Here is a 22,585-nt window from a genome sequence, read left to right as displayed (position 1 = left end):
CCTTTGCCTCCACCACCGCTTGTGGAAGCCTGCTTCTTCCCTTTGCCTTTCTTGCCTCCTGCCACCAGTGCTACGTCCTCATCCTGCTCAACTGGCTTGGCTGCCCCAAGCTGTCATTTCCTGATCTCTGTCTGAATACAATCATCCCAAAACCTCTCCCACGTGGGAAGGGTCTCACGTGCACAAACCCCATCAGCAAAGTTCAACCATGAACGGGGGAGGCCATTCACTGCAATACGCACCAACTCAGTGGATGGAATGGCCTCTCCAATCGCTGCCAACTCATCTCTCACATTGGTAATCTTTGTGAGATATCCAGCTGCACTATCATTCCCCATCTTAATGTTCTTCAGCTTCTCCTTCAGGACCATCTTCCGGTTCTCATTGGTACTCTGGTAGAGATTGGACAATGCTGTCCACATCTCATGGGCATTGCTCTTTCCTCTCACATGAGGAATGCAATGGTCTTTGATTCCGTCTAGAATCAGCCTCTTACCCTTGTTGTTCTTTCTATTATAAGCTGCCAACTGAGTAGCATCAGTAGGCACAACAACAGGGTGCTGTGCTGTATGCACCATGATATCCCAGACTTCTGCCTCTTCAAAGATACTCTGCATTCTCTCCTTCCAAACGCTGTAATTTGTATGCCCATCCAACCTATCCTCCACCCTCAATCCCATTGACATCTTGCTGTCCTAAAACTGAAAAATAGCACTGCTATGGTAAAGATAAAACTGCTGTTTATGAAAAATCAGCTTGCTGGAATTTTCTGAGTGAAAAAATCAGCAGCTGTATTTTTTTCTTTTGCTGTCCCAAACTGCGCTTCAGCACTCAAGCTCTGATACCATGTAAAAATCTCTGTTTTCCCACCCCGGTTTTCAGTTTCACCTTATTTCTCCCATGTAGTTAAATGCCCATTCCCATAGCCATACATTTAACAGACTGAAAAAATAAATATTGCTGAAAACACAAATTCTGGAAATTTTTCAGAGTGCTGGAAATTGCAGAAATAAAAATCAGCAATTAAAAACAGCCATTAAAACACATTAAAACACTGATATTTTTGGTCAACTTGACCCTGGAAAAACCCCCTACAACTCTTGGGGAAAACCAGTTTGAGAGCTCTTCTTTATTTATGGAAAATGCCTTTTTACAGAGAAAATTTTCAGCAAATAGATTTCAGCAAAAACAGAAATTTCCAGCAAGCAAAACTTATCTGTTTTCAGCCCAACAGACAATCTGAAAAGTGCTGTACGAGCTGTACGGACCGTACGAATGTACGGACTGTACGGACGTACAGATGTACGGACCGTACGAACTTGTACGGACAGACCTAGAAAAATGTGCAGAAAATCGCCTCCTCGATATTCGTGCTGAAAATTAATTTTTCCACTGTTTTGCTCACAAAAACTGCCTTTTTTCTGCTTGTTCTTTATGCTGTTCGGATTTGCTGAAGTGCTGCCTGTATGTGTGCCAAACTGCTGCCTCTTTCTCCTCCTTGTCTAGAAATCTCCCTTGCTCTCTTGCTCTCCTTCTCCCAATCTGCTCATGAAAGAATGAATGATCTTTTTCCTCCTTTTCCTCCCTTAACCCAACCCTAAATGACTTTTGGGTGATCCCTAAATCCAATGGCTGAGATTAAATGCTCATTTAAATCTCACTTTCTATTTTAATTCACCCCACTTTAATAAAGACCCACTTAGTCATTTATTTCCAAAGTCACTTTTCCTTTCTAATTTTTCATTGACTTTATAAAAGTCACTTTAAAATTAGACTTAGTAACTTTATCACTTAAAGTCACTTTCAAATTAGATTTAACTTTATAAAAAATTATAAAGTTACTTTAGGAGAAAAAATTAAATTCTTTTGGACACTTTTCCCTAGGCCAAAGATCAAAGCCTTAGGGAACCACCTGTCCTCCGGTACCAAATTTCAACATGTGTGTTGTACTCTCGCTTTGTTTTGTTTTTTTGTTTCTTTAATGTTTCTTGTAGTTTTGTCTTGGTTTTGTTTGTTGGGTGTAGAAATAGAAATGAACGAAGCAAACAGAGAAAATTGAGGTTATTGTGTTATTTTGTTTCTTTAATGTTTCTTGTAGTTTTGTCTTGGTTTCGTTTGTTGGGTGCGGAAATGGAAATGAACGTAGCAGACAGAGAAAATGAGGTTATTGTTCATAAAGGAAGGTGAGTCAAGATATCTACATGCAGTGCACTTCAATTAAGAGAAAATTGAGGTTATTCTTCATAAATGAAAGTGAGTCAAGATATCTACATGCAATGCACTTCAATAAAAAGTATCTTTTGCTAATTTGTGGCTCCATTTGTTTGATATTCAAATTATTATATGTTTTATCTATACTCTGATAGTCAACTATATTGATCTTTTTTATGTAGTGAACAATTACAATTGTATGGTTTACAAAGGTCAAGTGGTGAAGATGCACTAGACATTCTCCAAACATGGCACAAAGGATGGGTGAAGCATACCTTTCTCCTACATAGTACTAGTTCTTTAATACACTGAAATATTTGTTAGTTGCACAATGAGGAAGGTGAGTCAACATATCTACATGCAATGCACTTCAATTAAAAGTATCTTTCGCTAATTTGTGGCTCCATTTGTTTGATATTCAAATTATTATATGTTTTATCTATGCTCTGATAGTCAACTATATTGATCTTTTTTATGTAGTGAACAACTACAATCGTATGGTTTACAAAGGTCAAGTGGTGAAGATGCACTAGACATTCTACAAACATGGCACAAACGATGGGTGAAGCATACTTTTCTCTTGCACAATACTAGTTCTTTAATACACTGAAATATTTGTTAGTTGCACAATGATTTATCATTTTATCATGGTTTCGATGTAGTATGATCTTGTTCATCAGTGTGAGATTCAATATATTTCCTAGAACTTTGATATGATAGAAATGGAAATGTCACATTGGATATTTTTCATGATTGTTGATGTTATAATATTAGCAAGGGAGGGTAGGTATGTGTCTGGTTAATTTATCACTTTGTATATTTATCCTTTAAGCTCCATGGTTTATTCATGATCTCATATATAATATTACTTTGTGCAGCGATTGACTAGAATTGTAGTGTTTGGGAGGGTCGTGTGGAGAAGATAACCTAGGAAATGTAGATGCAGCGCAGATGATGGGTGAGTCATGCTGTTTTCGAACAAAATATTGTTATTATTTTTTGATAGTTTGACGTTTTATCCTTCTAGCATGGTTCTCGAGTAGTACTACTTAATTAATGGTTTTACATATACATAAAATGGTAAGTTCAAATTTATATGCTAATTTGGTCCACATCACACATACAACCCCACACAACGAAGTACTAGGGATCATGGCCCTCATATAATCACTGATACAAGTAATACAATCTAGGGCAGTGTGGAAGAAGTCTGCAAAAAATCGGGATTAGATCCTAAAATTGCGATTTTTTCAACAAAACGATTTAATCCTCCGATATTTTGCAGACTTTTTCAGAAATGAAAAAATAGCGATTTATTCGTTATATCCCTGATTTTATCAATAGTTGACCCAAAAGGTTGGCTATCTTGAGAGTTGAGACTCAGACAAGACTCAAGATTTAGGTGTTGATTCACTATTTTGATATGTGATGTAGCACTAGCCTTCATATACATATTAGCTTTCTTTACATGTTTATGTGGAAATGCATTTATTTGATGTTGTGGATACTCTAGATGTTAAAAAAATTAAAAAAATGAATATTTTTGAGTTTTTTTTTAATTTTGCCGACTTTTTCAAAAAACTCCCAACTTTAACGAGTTTTTCAACTTTTGGACCTTTGCCGAATTAACCCCGATTTTGACTTTTTCCACATTGATCTAGGGTTTGCTGTCAACAACTTTGACCACCAATCTACCCTTAACAAGATACGCTGACTTACTAGTTGATCTAGTGCACTTCACAGCTACACTGGTCGTATCCCGAACATATCTTCCCGCTCCGTTGGCTCCCGATCTGCAACAACACCAATCTACCTCTATCAATGATACTTCTGCCATAATTTCGAAGAGTCATAATTTTGTCCACTTGCAATACTTCAAAAATCTTGGCCTGTTAGAGAGAGCTTACTTTAGTTTCATGCTCAGATTTCATCCTCGAAAGTCTCTGCCTAGTCTCCTTTTACTTGTTGTCTTTACCTACATAACCACAACCCAAAACAATCTCAAAACTAACCCTAACCAGACTTGATCCTTTCTCCTTCTTGGTTGCAGACTCATCCTCCTATTTCATTATTCACATGAGTAATAAGTGTCTTGATTAGATGAGGAAATAGGGTCCTCCTCACTCCTATTTATATCATTCCTTAGGGTGACGTTTAACCTTTCTCAAATTGTCTCTTCAATTCAAGCCCAACTTGAAACTTAAGACAAGTTCACCCACATAATCAAATAAAAATTATTTTTCACTCAATCCATAAGGCCTCTCTTGTGCTACAAGCATCCCCTTGTTCCTTTAAGGGTTCCCTACAATCAAGTGCCAAGTGTCCAAATCCATACAGAGTCTCAAACCTGCAAGCTTGGGTGCAAAGCCGATATGCTTGGGTTCTTAGCCCTCAAGTGACTTAGTGGTGCCAATTTCTCCACAACCCTGTAGGCTAGGGTTTGGAGTACCTCCCAAGTTACCAATCTCAACATGTTCAATATGTTTAAATTTGATTGGATCCCTCTTACAAATATGATTATTTATCTTGTGATAACATTGATTGCATTATTCCTACTAGAATTACATCCAGTTTAAATTTTTTTTTATATACTTTGAGATATAGCATGAAATATAAATGACTGGAATTAAGTTGGTTCACAAGTTCATGCCTTCAACTCTATTTTATTTTCTATTAGAATTATAATATTTTATTTTCTATCTACTGCAGATGGTTGATTCCAGTGAGTAGAAATACGTAAAATACAAAATGGATTGTCCGCCTTTATATAAAAAAACTCAAATCCAGATGTGTTTCACATTATGATTGTGTTGCATTCAACTCTTCAGTTTAACTTGTATAATGATTCTAATATCTTATTATGTATCTGTTGTAGATGGCTTGTTCTCGTGAGCAATGGTAAGTGGAATACAACGTGGAATGTTTATACTTATATAGAAAACTCTAGATGAGGTATGTTTGCAATTATGAATAATTATTTGTTTTGAATTATGCTTGCCATTACTATTTGTGTCTTTATTTTAACCTTATTCACACCACTTTTTTCCCTTTCAGCGGGGGAGAGGACACTACAATAGAGATAATGTGCAAAGGGGAAGTTTGCAATTTTTGTTTGTTGTTGTCTACATGATTTTTTTTTGTTGATGTTCATGCCCTCAAACTCTCTAGTTTGACTTTTATTAGAATCTAATATTTTATTGTGTATGTATTGCAGATGGCATGATCTAATGAGCATGAATACATGGAATACAAAATGGACTCTCTCCTTTTATATAACAATCTCAAAGAAAGGGTTGTTTCTTATTATGATTAATTATTGCATACTCTTTAGTTTAACTTATATAACGATTTTAATAGCTTATTGTGTATCTTTTGTAGATGGTTGGTTTTAATGAGCACGAGCAAGTGGAATAGAAGAGATTGTCCATCATTACAAAACAATCTCCAAGGGAGGTGTGTTTCCTATTATGAATAACTATTGGTTTTGAAATATGTTAGGTGTGTTTCCTATTATGAATAACTATTGGTTTTCAAATATGTTTAACATTACTAATTGTGTGTGTATTTTAACCTTATTCAACCCAGTTTTTTCCCTTTCAGCAGAGGGAAACACATTGCAGGAGATGATGTGCGGAGGGGATGTTTGGAATTTTTTCTTTGTTCTTGTCTGCATGTTTTGTTTTGTTGAGTTTGAGCATGGCCATGCTGTGTTGTACACTTTTTCTTTTGTTATGAATTTTTTTCTTGTTTTTTATAGTTTGGTCTTGGTTTCGTTTGTTTGGTGTGTTGTACTCTTGCTTTGTTTTATTTTTTTGTTTCTTTAATGTTTCCTGAAGCTTTGTCTTTGTTTCGTTTGTTGGGTGCGGAAATGGAAATGAATGAAGCAGACAGAGAAAATTGAGGCTATTGTTCATAAATAAAGGTGAGTCAACATATCTATATGCAATGCACTTCAATTAAGAGAAAATTGAGGTTATTCATAAATGAAGGTGAGTCAACATATCTACATGCAATGCACTTAATTAAAAGTATCTTTCGCTAATTTGTAGCTCCATTGGTTTGATATTCAAATTATTATATTTTTTATCTATGCTTTAATAGTCAACTATATTGATCTTTTTTATATAATGAACAACTACAATCGTATGGTTTACAAAGGTCAAGTGGTGAAAATGCACTAGACATTCTACAAACATGGCACAAAGGACGGGTGAAGCATACTTTTCTCCTGCACAATATTAGTCCTTTAATACAATGAAATATATTTGCTAGGTGCACAATGATTTATCATTTTTTCATGGTTTCGAGGTAGTATAATCTTGTTCATCAGTGTGAGATTCAATATATTTCCTAGAACTTTGGTATGAAAGAAAGTCGTGTTTCTTATTATGATTAATTATTGCATACTCTTTAGTTTAACTTATATAACGATTCTAATAGCTTATTGTGTATCTTTTGTAGATGGTTGGTTTTAATGAGTACGAGCAAGTGGAATAGAAGAGAGTGTCCATCGTTATAAAACAAACTCTAGGGGAGGTGTGCTTCCAATTATGAATAACTATTGGTTTTGAAATATGTTTAACATTACTAATTGTGTGTATATTTTAACCTTATTCAACCCACTTTTTTCCCTTTTAGCAGAGGGCAACACATCGCATGAGATGATGTGCGGAGGGGATGTTTGGAATTTTTTCTTTGTTCTTGTCTGCATGTTTTGTTTTGTTGAGTTTGAGCATGGCCATGCTGTGTTGTACTCCTTTTCCTTTGTTTTGAATTTTTTTTTCTTGTTTTTTATAGTTTGGTCTTGGTTTTCACTCAATCCATAAGGCCTCTCTTGTGCTACAAGCATCCCCTTGTTCCTTTAAGGGTGCCCTACAATCAAGTGCCAAGTGTCCAAATCCATACATGGTTTCAAACCTGCAAGCTTGGGTGCAAAACCGACACACTTGGATTCTTAGCCCTCAAGTGACTTAGTGGTGCCAATTCCTCCACAACCCTGTAGGTTAGGGTTTAAAGTACCTCCCAAGTTACTAATCTCAGCATGTTCAATATGTTTAAATTTGATTGGATCCCTCTTACAAATATGATTGTTTATCTTGTGATAACATTGATTGCATTATTCCTACTAGAATTACGTCTAGTTTAAAAACAATTATATAATTTGAGATATAGCATGAAATATAAATGGACTGGAATTAAGTTGGTTCACAAGTTCATGCCTTCAACTCTCTATTTTACTTTCTACTAGAATTCTAATATTTATTTTCTATCTATTGCAGATGGTTGATTCCAGTGAGCAGAAACACATAAAATACAAAATGGATTATCCCCCTTTATATAAAAAGCTCAAAGCTAGGTCTGTTTCACATTATGATTGATTGTTGCATTCAACTCTCCAGTTTAACTTGTATAATGATTCTAATACCTTATTATGTATCTGTTGTAGATGGCTTGTTCTGGTGAGCATGAGTAAGTGGAATACACCATGGAATGTCTATACTTATATAGCAAACTCTAGATGAAGTATGTTTGCAATTATGAATAAGTATTTGTTTTGAGTTATGCTTGCCATTACTATTTGTGTCTTTATTTTAACCTTATTCACACCACTTTTTTCCCTTTAAGAGGCGGAGAGGACACTGCAATAGAGATAATGTGCAAAGGGGAAGTTTGCAATTTTTTGTTTGTTGTTGTCTACATGATTTGTTTTTGTTGATGTTCGTGCCTTCAAACTCTCTAGTTTGACTTTTATTATAAATCTAATATTTTATTGTGTATCTATTGCAGATGGCATGTTCTAATGAGCATGAATACATGAAATACAAGATGGACTCTCCCCTTTTATATAACAATATAAAAAAAGTTGTGTTTCTTATTATGATTAATTATTGCATACTCTTTAGTTTATCTTATATAACGATTCTAATAGCTTATTGTGTATCTTTTGTAGATGGTTGGTTTTAATGAGCATGAGCAAGTGGAATAGAAGAGAGTGTCCATCGTTATAAAACAAACTCTAGGGGAGGTCTGTTTCCTATTATGAATAACTATTGGTTTAGAAATATGTTTAACATTACTAATTGTGTGTATATTTTAACCTTATTCAACCCATTTTTTTTCCCTTTCAGCGGAGGACAACACATTGTAGGGGAGATGATGCGCGGAGGGGATGTTTGCAATTTTTTCTTTGTTCTTGTCTGTATGTTTTGTTTTGTTGAGTTTGAGCATGGCCATGCTGTGTTGTAACTCCTTTTCTTTTGTTTTGAATTTTTTTTTTCTTGTTTTTTGAATTTTAGTCTTGGTTTCCTTTGTTGGGTGTGTTGTACTCTAGCTATGTTTTGTTTTTTTGTTTCTTTAATGTCTCTTGTAGTTTTGTCTTGGTTTTGATTGTTGGGTGCAGAAATGAATGAAGAAGACAAAGAAAATTGAGGTTATTGTTCATAAATGAAGGTGAGTCAAGATGTGTAAATGCAATGCACTTCAATTAAGAGAAAATTGAGGTTATTCTTCATAAATGAAGGTGAGTCAACATATCTACATGCAATGCACCTCAATTAAGAGAAAATTGAGGTTATTCTTCATAAATGAAGGTGATTCAACATATCTGCATGCAATTCACTTAAATTAAAAGTATCTTTTGCTAATTTGTGGCTTCATTTCTTTGATATTCAATTTATTATATGTTTTATCTATGCTGTGATAGTGAACTATATTGATCTTTTTTATGTAGTGAACAACTACAATCGTATGGTTTACAAAGGTCAAGTGGTGAAGATGCACTAGACATTCTACAAACATGGCACAAAGGACGGGTGAAGCATACATTTCTCCTACACAATACTAGTCCTTTAATACACTGAAATATTTGCTAGTTGCAGAATGATTTATCATTTTGTCATGGTTTCGATGTAGTAATACTAGTCCTTTAATACACTGAAATATTTGCTAGTTGCAGAATGATTTATCATTTTGTCATGGTTTCGATGTAGTATGATCTTGTTCATTGGTGTGACATTCAATATATTTCCTAGAACTTTGATATGAAAGAAATGGAAATGTCGCATTGGATTATTTCTCATGATTGTTGATGTTATAATATTAGCAAGGGAGAGTAGGTATGTGTATGGTTAGTTCATCGCGTTGTATATTTATCCTTTAAGCTCCATGGTTTATTCGTGATCTCATATATAATATTACTTTGTGCAGCGAGTGACTAGAATTGTAGTGTTTGGGAGGGTCGAGTGGAGAAGATAGCCTAGGAAATGTAGATGCAGCGTATATGATGGGTGAGTCATGTTGTTTTCCGACAAATTATTGTTATTATTATTTGTTAGTTTGACTTTTTATCTTTGTAGCATGGTTCTAGGGTAGTACCATTTAAATAATGGTTCTACATATACATAAAATGGTATGTTTAAATTTATATTCTAGTTTGGTCCACATCACGCACACAACCCCACACAATGCTATACTAGGATCATGTCCCTCATACAGTCATTGATACAAGTAATAGAAACTAGGGTTTGGTGTCAACAACTTTGACGACCAATCTACCCTCGACAAGATGCACTGACTTACTAGTTGATCTAGTGCACTTCACAGCTCCACTCGTCTTATCCTGAACATATCTTCACGGTCTATTGGCTCTTGATCTGCAACAACACCAATCTACCTCTATCAATGATATTGCTCCTTTAGGTGAGTGAACACTGCTCCAATCTACCCTCCTGCTGATCATTAGTCCGTCAACAACCAAGACATAGGATCTTATGTTGAGTTATTCACAACTCTAGACTGCCCAATGCTGCTCCTCATCTCCTTTGGGACTTCTTTCACACTAGTTGCTCCTTAGTCCTTCAAGAACACAACTCTTAGGAATTATTTTGTTGCCTACTCGTGTTGCTTCAATGAGACAAAATTATGGCTTGGAAGGCTTCCAACTATCATTGTTGAAAAATCCTTCTTCAACAACAAACTTGAGCTAGTCAAATTGCTCCATTGACCTCCTCCTTTTCCTTAGCATCCCTTCTTTTTCTGTTCTAACAATCCTCAAATTCCTTCTCAAGTGACTTTACTTAGGGCGTGAAGCAAGCTACTACAACCCTTTGAAAACTGTTCTTTTGGCTTCTCCAAATATTGTCCTAAACTAGGACACCAATCCTATTCTTTTCCTCCTTGTAGACGTCCACTTCTGTTCTCCAAAACCCTTGGATCTGAGTGAGACTTTTTCTGAAGAACTCAACCCTAACTAGGGCAACCTAAAGCGGATCCAACCTACCTACAAGCCACTCCAACAACCTTTGATTTTTTCGCTTCTACTGTAGATGAATGCAACCTAACCTTTGCCGCCAAGTAGGCTCCTCGACCCTCGAATAGTCATAATTTCGCCCACTTGCAATACTTCAAAAATCTCCGCCTATTAGAGAGAGCTTTCTTCTGTTTTCATGCTCAGATTTCGTCCTCAAAAGTCTCTACCTACTCTCCTTTTACTCATTGTATTTACCTGCGTAACCACAACCCAAAGCAGTCTCAAAACTAGCCCTAACCAGACTTGATCCTTTCTCCTTCTTGGTTGCGGACTCGTCCTCCTATTTCAGTCTTCACATGAGGAATAAGTGTCTTCATTGGGTGAGGACTGAGGGTCCTCCTCACTCCTATTTATATCATTCCTTTGGGTGACGTTTAACCTTCTCAAATTGTCTCCTCAATTCAAGGACGACTTAAAACTTAAGACAAGTTCACCCACATAATCAAATAACAATTATTTTCACTCTATCCACAAGGCCTCTCTTGTGCTACAAGCGTCCCCTTGTTCCTTTAAGGGTGCCCTACAATCAAGTGCTAAGTGTCCAAATCCATACACGGTTTCACACTTGCAAGCTTGGGTGCAAAGCCGACACGCTTGGGTTCTTAGCCCACGAGTGACTTTGTGGTGCCAATTCATCCACAACGCTATAGCCTAGGGTTTGTAGTACCTCCCAAGCTACTATTCTTAACATGTTCAATATTTTTTAATTTGATTGGATCCCTCTTACAAAAAGGATTATTTATCTTGTGATAACATTGATTGCATTATTCCTACTAGAATTACCTCTTGTTTAAAAAAGTTATATACTTTGAGATACAGCATGAAATATAAATGGACTGGAATTAAGTTGGTTCACAAGTTCATGCCTTCAACTCTCTATTTTATTTTGTATTAGAATTCTAATATTTTATTTTCTATTTACTGTAGATGGTTGATTCCAGTGAGCATAAATAAGTAAAATACAAAATGGATTATCCCCCTTTATATAAAAAAGCTCAAAGCCAGGGCTATTTCATATTATGATTAATTGTTGCATTCAACTCTCCACATTATGATTGATTGTTGCCTTCAACTCTCTAGTTTAACTTGTATAATGATTCTAATATCTTATTAGGTATCGGTTGTAGATGGCTTGTTTTGGTGAGCATGAGTAAGTGGAATACAAAATGGAATGTCTATACTTATATAGCAAACTCTAGATGAGTTAAGTTTGCAATTATGAATAATTATTTGTTTTGAAATGTGCTTACCATTACTATTTGTGTCTTTATTTTAACCTTATTCACACCACTTTTTTCCCTTTCAGCGGAGGAGAGGACACTACAATAGAGATAATGTGCAAAGGGGAAGTTTGCAATTTTTTGTTTGTTGTTGCCTACGTGATTTGTTTTTGTTGATGTTCATGCTTTCAAACTCTCTAGTTTGACTTTTATTAGAAATCTAACATTTTATTGTGTATCTATTGTAGATGGCATGATTTAATGAGCATGAATACGTGAAATACAAAATGGACTCTCTCCTTTTATATAACAATCTCAAAGAAAGGCATGTTTCTTATTATGATTAATTATTGCATATTCTTTAGTTTAACTTGTATAACGATTCTAATAGCTTATTCTGTATTTTTTGCAGATGCTTGCCATTACTATGTCTTTATTTTAACCTTATTCACACCACTTTTTTCCCTTTCAGCGGAGGAGAGGACAATACAATAGAGATAATGTGCAAAGGGGAAGTTTGCAATTTTTTGTTTGTTGTTGTCTACATGATTTTAGCGGAGGAGAGGACAATACAATAGAGATAATGTGCAAAGGGGAAGTTTGCAATTTTTTGTTTGTTGTTGTCTACATGATTTGTTTTTGTTGATGTTCATGCCTGCAAACTCCCTAGTTTGACTTTTATTAGAAATCTAATATTTTATTGTGTATCTATTGTAGATGGCATGATATAAGGAGCATGAATACGTGAAATACAATATGGACTCTCTCCTTTTATATAACAATCTCAAAGAAAGGCGTGTTTTTTATTATGATTAATTATTGCATATTCTTTAGTTTAACTTATATAACGATTCTAATAGCTTATTGTGTATCTTTTGTAGATGGTTGGTTTTAATGAGCACGAGCAAGTGGAATAGAAGAGTGTCCATCGTTATAAGACAAACTCCAGGGGAGGTGTGTTTCCTATTATGAATAACTATTGGTATCGAAATATGTTTAACATTACTAATTGTGTGTATATTTTAACCTTATTCAACCCACTTTTTTCCCTTTCTGCAGAGGGCAACACATTGCATGAGATGATGTGCGGAAGGGATGTTCACAATTTTTTCTTTGTTCTTGTTTGCATGTTTTGTTTGGTTGAGTTTAAGCATGGCCATGCTGTGTTGTATTCCTTTTCCTTTGTTTTGAATTTTTTTCTTGTTTTTTTATAGTTTGGTCTTCGTTTCGTTTGTTGGGTGTGTTGTACTCTTGCTTTGTTTTGTTTTTTTGTTTCTTTAATGTTTCTTGTAGTTTTTTCTTGGTTTCGTTTGTCGGGTGCGGAAATGGAAATGAACGAAGCAGATAGAGAAAATTGAGGTTATTGTTCATAAATTAAGGTGAGTCAACATATCTACATGCAATGCACTTCAATTAAGAGAAAATTGAGGTTATTCATAAATGAAGGTAAGTCAACATATCTACATGCAATGCACTTCAATTAAAAGTATCTTTCACTAATTTGTGGCTCCATTTGTTTTATATTCAAATTATAAATATGTTCTATTTATCTATGCTCTGATAGTCAACTATATTGATCTTTTTTATGTAGTGATCAACTACAATCGTATGGTCGACATAGGTCAAGTGGTGAAGATGCAAGATGCACTAGACATTCTACAAACATGGCACAAAGGATGGGTGATGCATACGTTTCTCCTGCACAATACTAGTCCTTTAATACACTGAAATATTTGTTAGTTGCACAATGATTTATCATTTTTTTCGTGGTTTCTAGGTAGTATGATCTTGATCATTGGTGTGAGATTCAATATGTTTCCTAGAAGTTTGATATGAAAGAAATGGAAATGTCACATTGGATTATATTTCATGATTGTTGATGTTATAATATTAGCAAGGGAGGGTAGGTATGTGTATGGTTAATTCATCGCTTCGTATATTTATTCTTTAAGCTCCCATGGGTTATTCGTGATCTCATATATAATATTACTTTGTGAAACGAGTGACTAGAATTGTAGTGTTTGGGATGGTCGAGTGGAGAAGATAGCTTAGGAAATGTAGATGCAGCGTAGAATATGGGTGAGTCATGTTGTTTTCCTACAAAATATTGTTATTATTATTTATTATTTCGACGTTTTATCCTTCTAGCATGGTTCTCAGGTGGTGCCATTTAAAGAATGGTTTGACATATACATAAAATGGTATGTTTATATTTATATGCTAATTTGGTCCAGATCACACACACAACCCCACACAACGTGCCCTTGAGAGGAGGATGATAAGGTGGAGAAAGCAAGCATTTTGAGCCTTCGACCATTCAACTATTGTGCTAGTAGCATAGTTATCAAAACCGGACTGGTGATTGAACCAGTGGACTCCTCGAACCGGGAGCCGGTCAAAACCGTACGGAAACCGATGAAAAAATTGGACCAAAAACCCTGTCAACCAAAAACACATAAAATATTCAAATTTTAAAGAAAAATATATATATATATATTCATGTTCATCCATCTGAATCCAAACCATTTATACACAAATAAGAAAAAGTTCTCATTTATATAGCATGTAAGGGTGCACATAACCAAAATAGTGCCAAGTGGATTCCATCTCTAAACCGAAATTATTTCAGCAAACAAGCTCCACATGGCCTCTAGCATAAAAAAAAATTATGCTACAACAAATACCTAGATATCATCAAAATCAATGCCTATATTGGGATATTTGTCATCAATATCACTCTCTAGGCATTAAAATAAGATAGAAAAATCATAGCATGTCAAGTCAAGATTTTGTTTGAGTGATAAGTAGTATTTTTAGTAGGCTCGTGATACAGGAGTTCAACAACCAATGCCACTAACATCAAGGTACATAGAGGGCTTGTTCCTCTTGATTAAATACTAGTTATATAGCCTCCTACATGAGAAAATCCAGTGCAGGAGTTTGAGTGAGATCTAAAATTCTAATTTCTCCATATGAAATCCAATGAGGTGAAAACCACTCTCAAACATCCTGAGTCATTTCATGCTAATGTTAAAAAATTAAGTAAAAGGATGAAAATGAAAGATAAATGAGAATGTCACTTTGGCATTCATGCTTTAAACAATTAACCATAGATGAAATCCCTTCCAATTTACAAAATAGAGCAGACCAGGTAACAACATTCTCGACAAGGCAGATGCTGAAGGCGACACCCATGGAGGTTCACGGGCCCAACTGCCCTGGACATGAAGGGCATGGGTATCCCCCCTGCTCACCTGACCTCCACCTATCTGCCCTCCCAAACCCTCAGTGGCACATATCCTTTTATCTTGCGGTTACCTGGACTACAGTGGCTTCATATGGTGGTTACCTGGTTTACCCCGGCACGTTCTATCACCTCGACTACAGTTTTTCCCCAACCATTTACTGTCGGTTACAATGGAGCTCGATGAAGTCGACTATGAGGAGGACCCTCATCCCTAGGAGGTTATATGGTCTCACCATCGCTCCGTTTCGGGCTCTGGTATTTTCGTTGCCACCATGTGCCCTCTGTCAGCGGCACCTTCTATTCAGGCACGCCCGAGTCATTTTGTGCATCATCCCCCGCCCTCAGTTCATATTGATGAAGTCCCTGGACTGGACTGCCCCCCTCTGTCCCCGACTACCATAAACCTTCTCGGAACCTGTCTATAGCCCTCACCCACTTTCGACGCTCCCTTACCCCAGCTCCCCCACATCTCCACCCCGCACTAAACCCCATCCTCTTCTCGCATTCCTTCATCCGGACCTCCCTCCCTCAATAACCCTACCCTATCCAGCGCAACCCTAAACTCTGGCGGCACTGACCCCAATACCCATTCGCTCACGCTGTTTCAGCTCTCCGATACCTAACCCTAAATCTACCCTGTCCACCCCACAGACTGTAAACCAGGGTTGTCGTGGCCTCCTCAAGGACTACCTAATTGCTCGCTGCTCGGACAAGCCCAAGAAAGGCAGGTGCCTTAAATCTGTGGATAAAGACATAAACCTAGCTCTGGGTGAAGTTGCAGAGACTGCAAAGAAGGTTCTGGTTGGTCGTGTGCATGGCAGAAACTACTCTGTTGCATGTCTTCGGCTCTGGACCACTGAGATCTGGGGCTCCTTGCTAAAAGAACTGCCCATCATTAGGGTTCTGGCACGAGGGTGGTTTTCCCTGCGTTTTCATAGGGAGGAATACACAGACTGGATATTATCCCGGTTTTGGCACATTGAGCTCGCTCTGGTCCTGCTCAAAAGATGGGATCCACTTTTTGATTCGGAGAGGGAACAACTGGGCGCTGGGCCAATCTGGGTTCGCTTGCCGGGCCTTCCGATTCAGTTCTGGACCCCTGTTGTCTTCAAGCGCATTGGAGACGCCTTGGGCACATACTTGGAACACGACCAATCTTTCGAAAAGACAAGAATCATGACTATGGCGCGTATCCTGGTGCATCTGGATATGAGGGAGGGGCTGGAGGAAAAGATAACCCTCCATTGGAGTCACTTCTCACAGTGTCAAAACCTGGACTATGAAGGAGTCACCTTTCGTTGCAAAAGATGCCATAAGGTTGGCCATCTCTACAAGGATTGCCAACTGCACACTCCTACTCCTCAGGCGGCCTCTAGGGGAACGAAGCATCGCCAGCCGGAAGACCCGATTGTGGATGAGCAACCCACAGGTCTAGATCACTCAAAGGGTGTGGATGGAGTCACTGCTCAGCAAACCAATGCTCCACAGATACCACGTACATCCCCTCCACTGACTCGATCCCGGTTTGCTGCGGAGGCTGCTCCTACAACAGGTAATGCTTCTTTCCCCTCTCCCTCTGCTATGTTTTTAAATCATATTAATGCTTCTCTGGCTCATTCTACATCCCTCACAAGCATGATTACCCCCATAAACTGTTCGCTCGAGCCCCTCCCCCACATTTTCTCCACCACCCTGCCAATGGTACATGATCAGAGCCACCTCCACCTCCCCCCTCACTCCCCTTCTGCCTCAGGCTCACACTCCTATAACCTCCGTTCTCGTCAACTGACTAACCCTAATCTGCTTGGTTTGGGCATCCCTCCCCCCTCCATCGAGCTCAAACCCACAAGGGGCAGACCTACAAAGATCTCCAAAGCCATCAAATCTGCGGAAGCAGATGTGGCCCAGGGGCGCCAGAACACCATTGAAAGGGCACTTAGAGCATCTGACACCCTGGGCTCTGTTCCCTGATGAAGTGGCTTTCTTACAACTGTAGGGGGTTGGCCAACCCTTCCAAAAAATTGGCCCTAAAGCGACTCCTGCAATGCATACCCTGTGACATGATCCTTTTACAGGAAACCCTGGGACCATTGGAACAGATTATTAGGACCCTTCAAGCCATATTACCCGGCTGGCATTTCCAAGCTCTGGATGCAGCAGGAAGATCTGGAGGCCTAGCCATTGGGATAAATCCCCTTTCTATAAGGGTGATCTCCTCTTGGGGTGGCCAGGGTTTCTTGGGCATGGACTTTTTCTTGCCTGAATTAGGCAAACAACTTCATATTTTTAATATCTATGCTCCAAATCAAAACAGGTTGGCCTTCTCGCAAACCTTGCTAGAAAACCCCATGATCAACAAATCCACAATTATAGGGGGTGACCTGAATTTCTCCATTGGACATGAGGAATCCTGGGGGCACCACTCGCAGCTGGATCCTCTCTCTGATCAGCTGAGATCCCTCCTGGATCAATATGGACTCATAGGTGTCCCCATGAATAAGAAGATGCCAACATGGCATAATAGTTGGATCGGAGAAGTTGCCCTTGGTCGAAGACTCGACAGATACCTTATACAGGAAGACCTCCTCCAGTGCCTCTCCATCTACAGGCAATGGTGGGCTTGGGGGGCATTTCGAATCACTCCCCCATATACCTGGAAGTAGCTGGCACATCCAGTAAACCTAGGGAACCTTTCAAATTTAACTCCACCTGGTTAAAGGACCCCGACTACATCAAGATGGTTTTGGAGTTTTGGCAAGCTCAACCCCCACTCATAGACCAGAGGAAGGCTATAGGGTTATGTAGCAACTTGAAATAGCTAAAGATATTAACCATTGAGTGGGCTAAAAGGAAAAAGGCTAGAGATGATCGTACCCTAGCTGACATTGAAGCTCAGTTGGCCTCCCTCACGGATGAAAGTGGACATGGTTACATATCCATCGAAGCAAAGTTACATTTGGTTGATCTGGAGGCACAGAGATCTAAGATCCTTCTTGACCGAGAAGAAACATGGAGACTCAGAAGCAGGGCAATCTAGCTTCAAGCGGGGGATGGCAACACAAAGTTCTTTCATAAATATGCAAATGGAAGGAAAGCCAGCAATACCATCTGGCAGATGCCCTCGGACCTGGATCAGATTGCCACCACTCACCCACAGCTCGCCCATTTGGGTATCTCACACTTCAAGCAGCTTTTCAAAGCCCCACAAGGAACATCCATTGCTGAAATCATTAGCATTGCAGGACATTTCCCTGGCTTTGTGGAACCCGAAGGGATGGAGGACCTTATAAAACCTATTTCCATGGGGGAATTAGAAAGCACTCTCAAGTGGTTCAAGAAGGACAAAAGCCCGGGACCGGATGGCTGGTCAGTGGAATTCTTCATTGCATTCTTTGACATCATTGGACTAGACCTTCTGGGGGTGGTGGAAGAAAGTCGGACCCTAGGCCGCATACACGCTTCCATCAACTCTACCTTCATTGCCCTTATTCCCAAATCGGACTCCTCGATCTCCTTCAATGACTTTCGCCCTATATCCCTCTACAACTGTCTCTACAAAATTATTGCAAAGATTATAGCAAATCGCATCAAGCCAATCCTATCTGAACATATCTCTCAGGAGCAATTTGCTTTCCTACAAAATAGACAAATCCATGAAGCCATTGGATCAGCCCAAGAGGCCCTCCACTCCATCAAGCTGAAGAATCTAAAAGGGGTGTCGCTCAAAATTGACCTCTCAAAGGCTTTTGACAAGGTTAGTTGGTTATACTTAAGAATGATACTCACCCATTTGGGGTTCCCATTGGTTTTCATCAGATGGATTATGGGGTGTATCACTTTAGTTTCCTTTGCAATCCTAATAAATGGTTCTGCCTCCCATACCTTTCAAGCGGAGAGGGGAATCAGATAGGGCTATCCCCTATCCCCCTTACTTTTCCTTCTGGTTATGGAAGGCCTGAGTAGACAGATTGTGACGGAGAAGAGCGCTGGGAGACTCCGTGGCCTCAAGATCACGAAACATTGTCTTATAACACATCTGCTTTTTGTTGATGATATCCTCATATTCCTTGATGGGGGAATACAGGACATCATCACCCTCACAGAGATATTGAAACTCTTCAGTGCAGCTATAGGAATGGAAATTAATGGGGAAAAATCTACTATATCTTTCTCTGATTGCACACATCAAGAAACTCAGCTAGCCCTACAAAAATTCCCCTTCCAAACCTTGGCACTGAAGGACGGACTGAAGTACTTGGGATTCAGAATTAAAGTAGATAGTTATAAAATTGCAGACTGGACCTGGATGATTGCAAAGGTGGAAAAAAGATTAAACATTTGGTGCCATCGTTTACTTTCCAGAGCTGGAAGACTGGTGCTCATAAAAGCAGTGCTGGAAGCAACCCCAGTCTACTGGATGTCCTTGGCCTGGATCCCCCAGGGGATACTACATAGGATACAACGTGTCTGTAGTCATTTCCTTTGGAAGGGACACAAAGAAGGAAAGCCTTTTGCATGGGTCAAATGGAGTAGGATCACTACTCCTAAAAAATGGGGCGGTTGGGGTTTAAAGCATCTCCCTGCTTTTGCACAGGCTTTGGCTGCAAAACTAGGCTGGCTTCTCCTAAAGCACAAGAGCCTTTGGTCGGAAGTGGTCACCCACAAATACATTTGGCCGAGCACTGCCTTGGACTAGCTAAGACGACCCTCATGGAACAGGAAGGGCATATCAGTCATATGGAGGGCTGTAATAAACACTCTTCCCATCATTAAAAGAGGCCTCATCTGGAGGATTGGAAATGGAGAGTCAGTCCGGATAGGGCTCGATCCATGGATTGGCAGCAGAAATTCCTATCAGCTCCCACCAGATCTGATTACCTTGCTGAACCACAACGGGTCTCACTTCATCACTCATCTCGAGGACCCTCACAACACATCCATCTTCCAGCAAGTTTGGCATACATGGGAGGAATGGGACATCTCGGAACATTGGCAAAGACAGTGGAGAAAATATTTGCAGACTTTAAAAGAATCCCATGTGCGCCTGAGGGACAAGGAGGATGAATTGATCTGGGGTTATACAAAGAAAGGACACTACTCCCCTAAGGAAGGGTATGAAATCATACATGCTGGTCACAAGCCGGACAGCTTGAAGAGCTGGTGGAGTCATCTATGGAAGTTAAAAGCCCCTCCACGCACCAAATTACTGATGTGGAATATTATAATGGATAAAATCCCTACAGGAACAAACCTCAGGAAACGAGCATTCCCAGGCCCGACTTGGTGTGTCCTTTGTCAGGTAGAGGAGGAATCGAACCACCTTTTATTCTTCTCTTGTCCCACAACCCAACAACTTTGGACTCTGGTCTAGCACACACTAAGAATTCCGCATTCCTGGAGTGATGACAATATCCCTACTTCCTGGGAAAGGTGGTGGGAATTAGCAGCTGAGCCGAGAGCTAGGAACTTGCCGCTTATGGTCTGCTGGCACATTTGGATGTGCCACAACAACATAATTTTTAGGGGCCGGAATATAGACTGGAAACTGATACCTCCAAAAATTTGTATGAGCTATGGGGAAATCCCGACAGAAGAACAAGTTTTTAGACCCCGGAACATCACACAGGAGTTGATCGACAAAGATTTCCCTTGGGCCTATTTCGACGGTGTTGCACAAGCACAAGGATGCAGTTGAGGCATAATCCTTTATCTGACTATTACACATTACTTTCACATATGCTTGGGGTTGGGTGAGGGCACAAATAATTATGCATCGCTGATTACACTCTGACATCTTTTATCCTTTGCAATACACAAGCAATGCAAACATATACAAATTTTTGGAGACTCCAAAATAGTCATAAACTGGTTCAACAACACAACAACATGCCATGCATATACACTCATGACTATTTTGGATGATATTTATTTTTTTCAAAACTCATTTTATACATATCTCATGCATTCATATTTACAGGGAGCTTAATGAAGATGCGGACAAGCTATCAAAAGAGGCAACACATCGTCCTCGAGGAGAATGGATGATCACAGAGCACTCACCTGAGAGGACCTATCGGTTCTTCCACAGACCATATATGGATAAGGAACTACAGAGGGTAGACAGGCCCTAATATCAACAATTTTTTCTTCTGTTATTTCTTGTTTTATCATATATTGGCAACTGAACAACAATCACTTTTTGGTAAAATTTTGAAATATGTAATTATTTTGTATATAATCAGCAGCCAAGAGTCCCAACACAGGGCCATTTTGTAGAAATTTACAACATTTTTTTTTCTTACAAACTCTTTTCAGTTGACTACGGTCACGGTACTGCATATGCCTATGGCATTTACAACATGTAATTTTCAACAATATAATGGAAATTACGATATTTTCTCCCCGGGAAAAAAAATGAGAATGTCACTTTTACTTTAAATTCACCCCACTTGCTGCATTTTTTGTGGCTTTACCGTACCGAACTAGACAAAAATGGTTGAAGTCACCGGTTCGAACCAATTTTTGCCTCAAAATGGTCAGACCTGGTCAGACCGGTCTAAACCAGCCAGTCTGGTTCGGTCCTTATAACACTGACTAGTAGAGAATAATACGATTTTGGGTGTTCTATTGTTTTTCCACGATACTGGAATCTAGGTTAGGGTCATAGAATTACTGACAACGAAATATAAACAAAGTAAATCAATTAGTGCACAAATATAGACAATTTTTTACAATTTTTTCAATAACCCAACTTTGTTATATTAACAAACTGTAATACAACTGTGTAGGGCTCCTATACTAGGGATCATCGCTCTCATAAGTTCACTGATACAAGGAATACAAACTAGGGTTTGATGTCAACAAATTTGACCACCAAACTACCCTAAAAAGGATACACTGACCTACTAGCTAATCTAGTGCACTTCACAACTCCATTGGTCATATCCTGAACACATCTGCCCGATCCATTGGCTCTGATCTGCAGCAACACCAATCTGCCTCTATCAATTATCTTGCTCTTTTTTGCCACTGAACACGACTCCAGTTTTCCCTCTAGCTGATCTTTAGTCCGCCAACAACCAAGACATAGGGTCTTTTGTTGAGTTGTACACAACTTTGTTTGTGAACAACTCTAGACTGCCCATTGCTGCTCCTCAACTCCTTTGGGACTTCTTGCCCACTAGCTGCTACTTAGTCCTTCAAGAACACAACTCTTAGGGGCATTTTCCCTTTATAGCCTACCCATGCTGCTTCAATGAGGCAAACTTAGGGAATGGATGGCTGCCACCTATCATTGTCAAAAGTCCTTCAACAACAAACTTGGGCTAGTCAAATTGCTCCCTTTACCTCCTTTTGTCTACCCATGCTGCTTCAATGAGGCAAACTTAGGGAATGGATGGCTGCCACCTATCATTGTCAAAAGTCCTTCAACAACAAACTTGGGCTAGTCAAATTGCTCCCTTGGCCTCCTTTTGTCCTTCAAAGATCAGTCCTAAGCATCCCTTCTTATGCACTTCTAACAATCCTCAAATTCCTTCTCAAGTGACTGTACTTAGGGCTTGGAGCAAGCCACTACATCCCTCCCAAAACTGTTCTTTT

At 38.9% G+C, this 22,585-nt stretch overlaps 1 long non-coding RNA gene across 1 annotated transcript; it reads left to right on the top strand.

Annotated features, from left to right (window-relative positions):
* Window positions 1-1,945: 1,945 nt before the first annotated feature.
* LOC149207568 (uncharacterized) lies at window positions 1,946-12,058 on the top strand. The gene is made up of 14 exons (XR_016252033.1): window positions 1,946-2,183; window positions 2,394-2,551; window positions 2,692-2,773; window positions 3,090-3,169; window positions 5,087-5,163; window positions 5,266-5,664; window positions 7,491-7,567; window positions 7,658-7,734; window positions 7,837-8,236; window positions 8,340-8,661; window positions 8,942-9,023; window positions 9,418-9,497; window positions 11,634-11,669; window positions 11,826-12,058. It is a non-coding gene; the product is annotated as an uncharacterized LOC149207568 (long non-coding RNA).
* The last annotated feature ends 10,527 nt before the right edge of the window (window positions 12,059-22,585 follow it).

Source organism: Pinus tabuliformis, chromosome 1_2, assembly GCF_031772625.1.
Source record: "Pinus tabuliformis cultivar Carrire ecotype Pingquan chromosome 1_2, CPIR1, whole genome shotgun sequence".
Lineage (NCBI taxonomy): Eukaryota > Viridiplantae > Streptophyta > Pinopsida > Pinales > Pinaceae > Pinus > Pinus tabuliformis.
The sequence above is the reverse complement of the archived record's forward strand: the minus strand, read 5'-3'. Positions and strand labels throughout refer to the sequence as shown.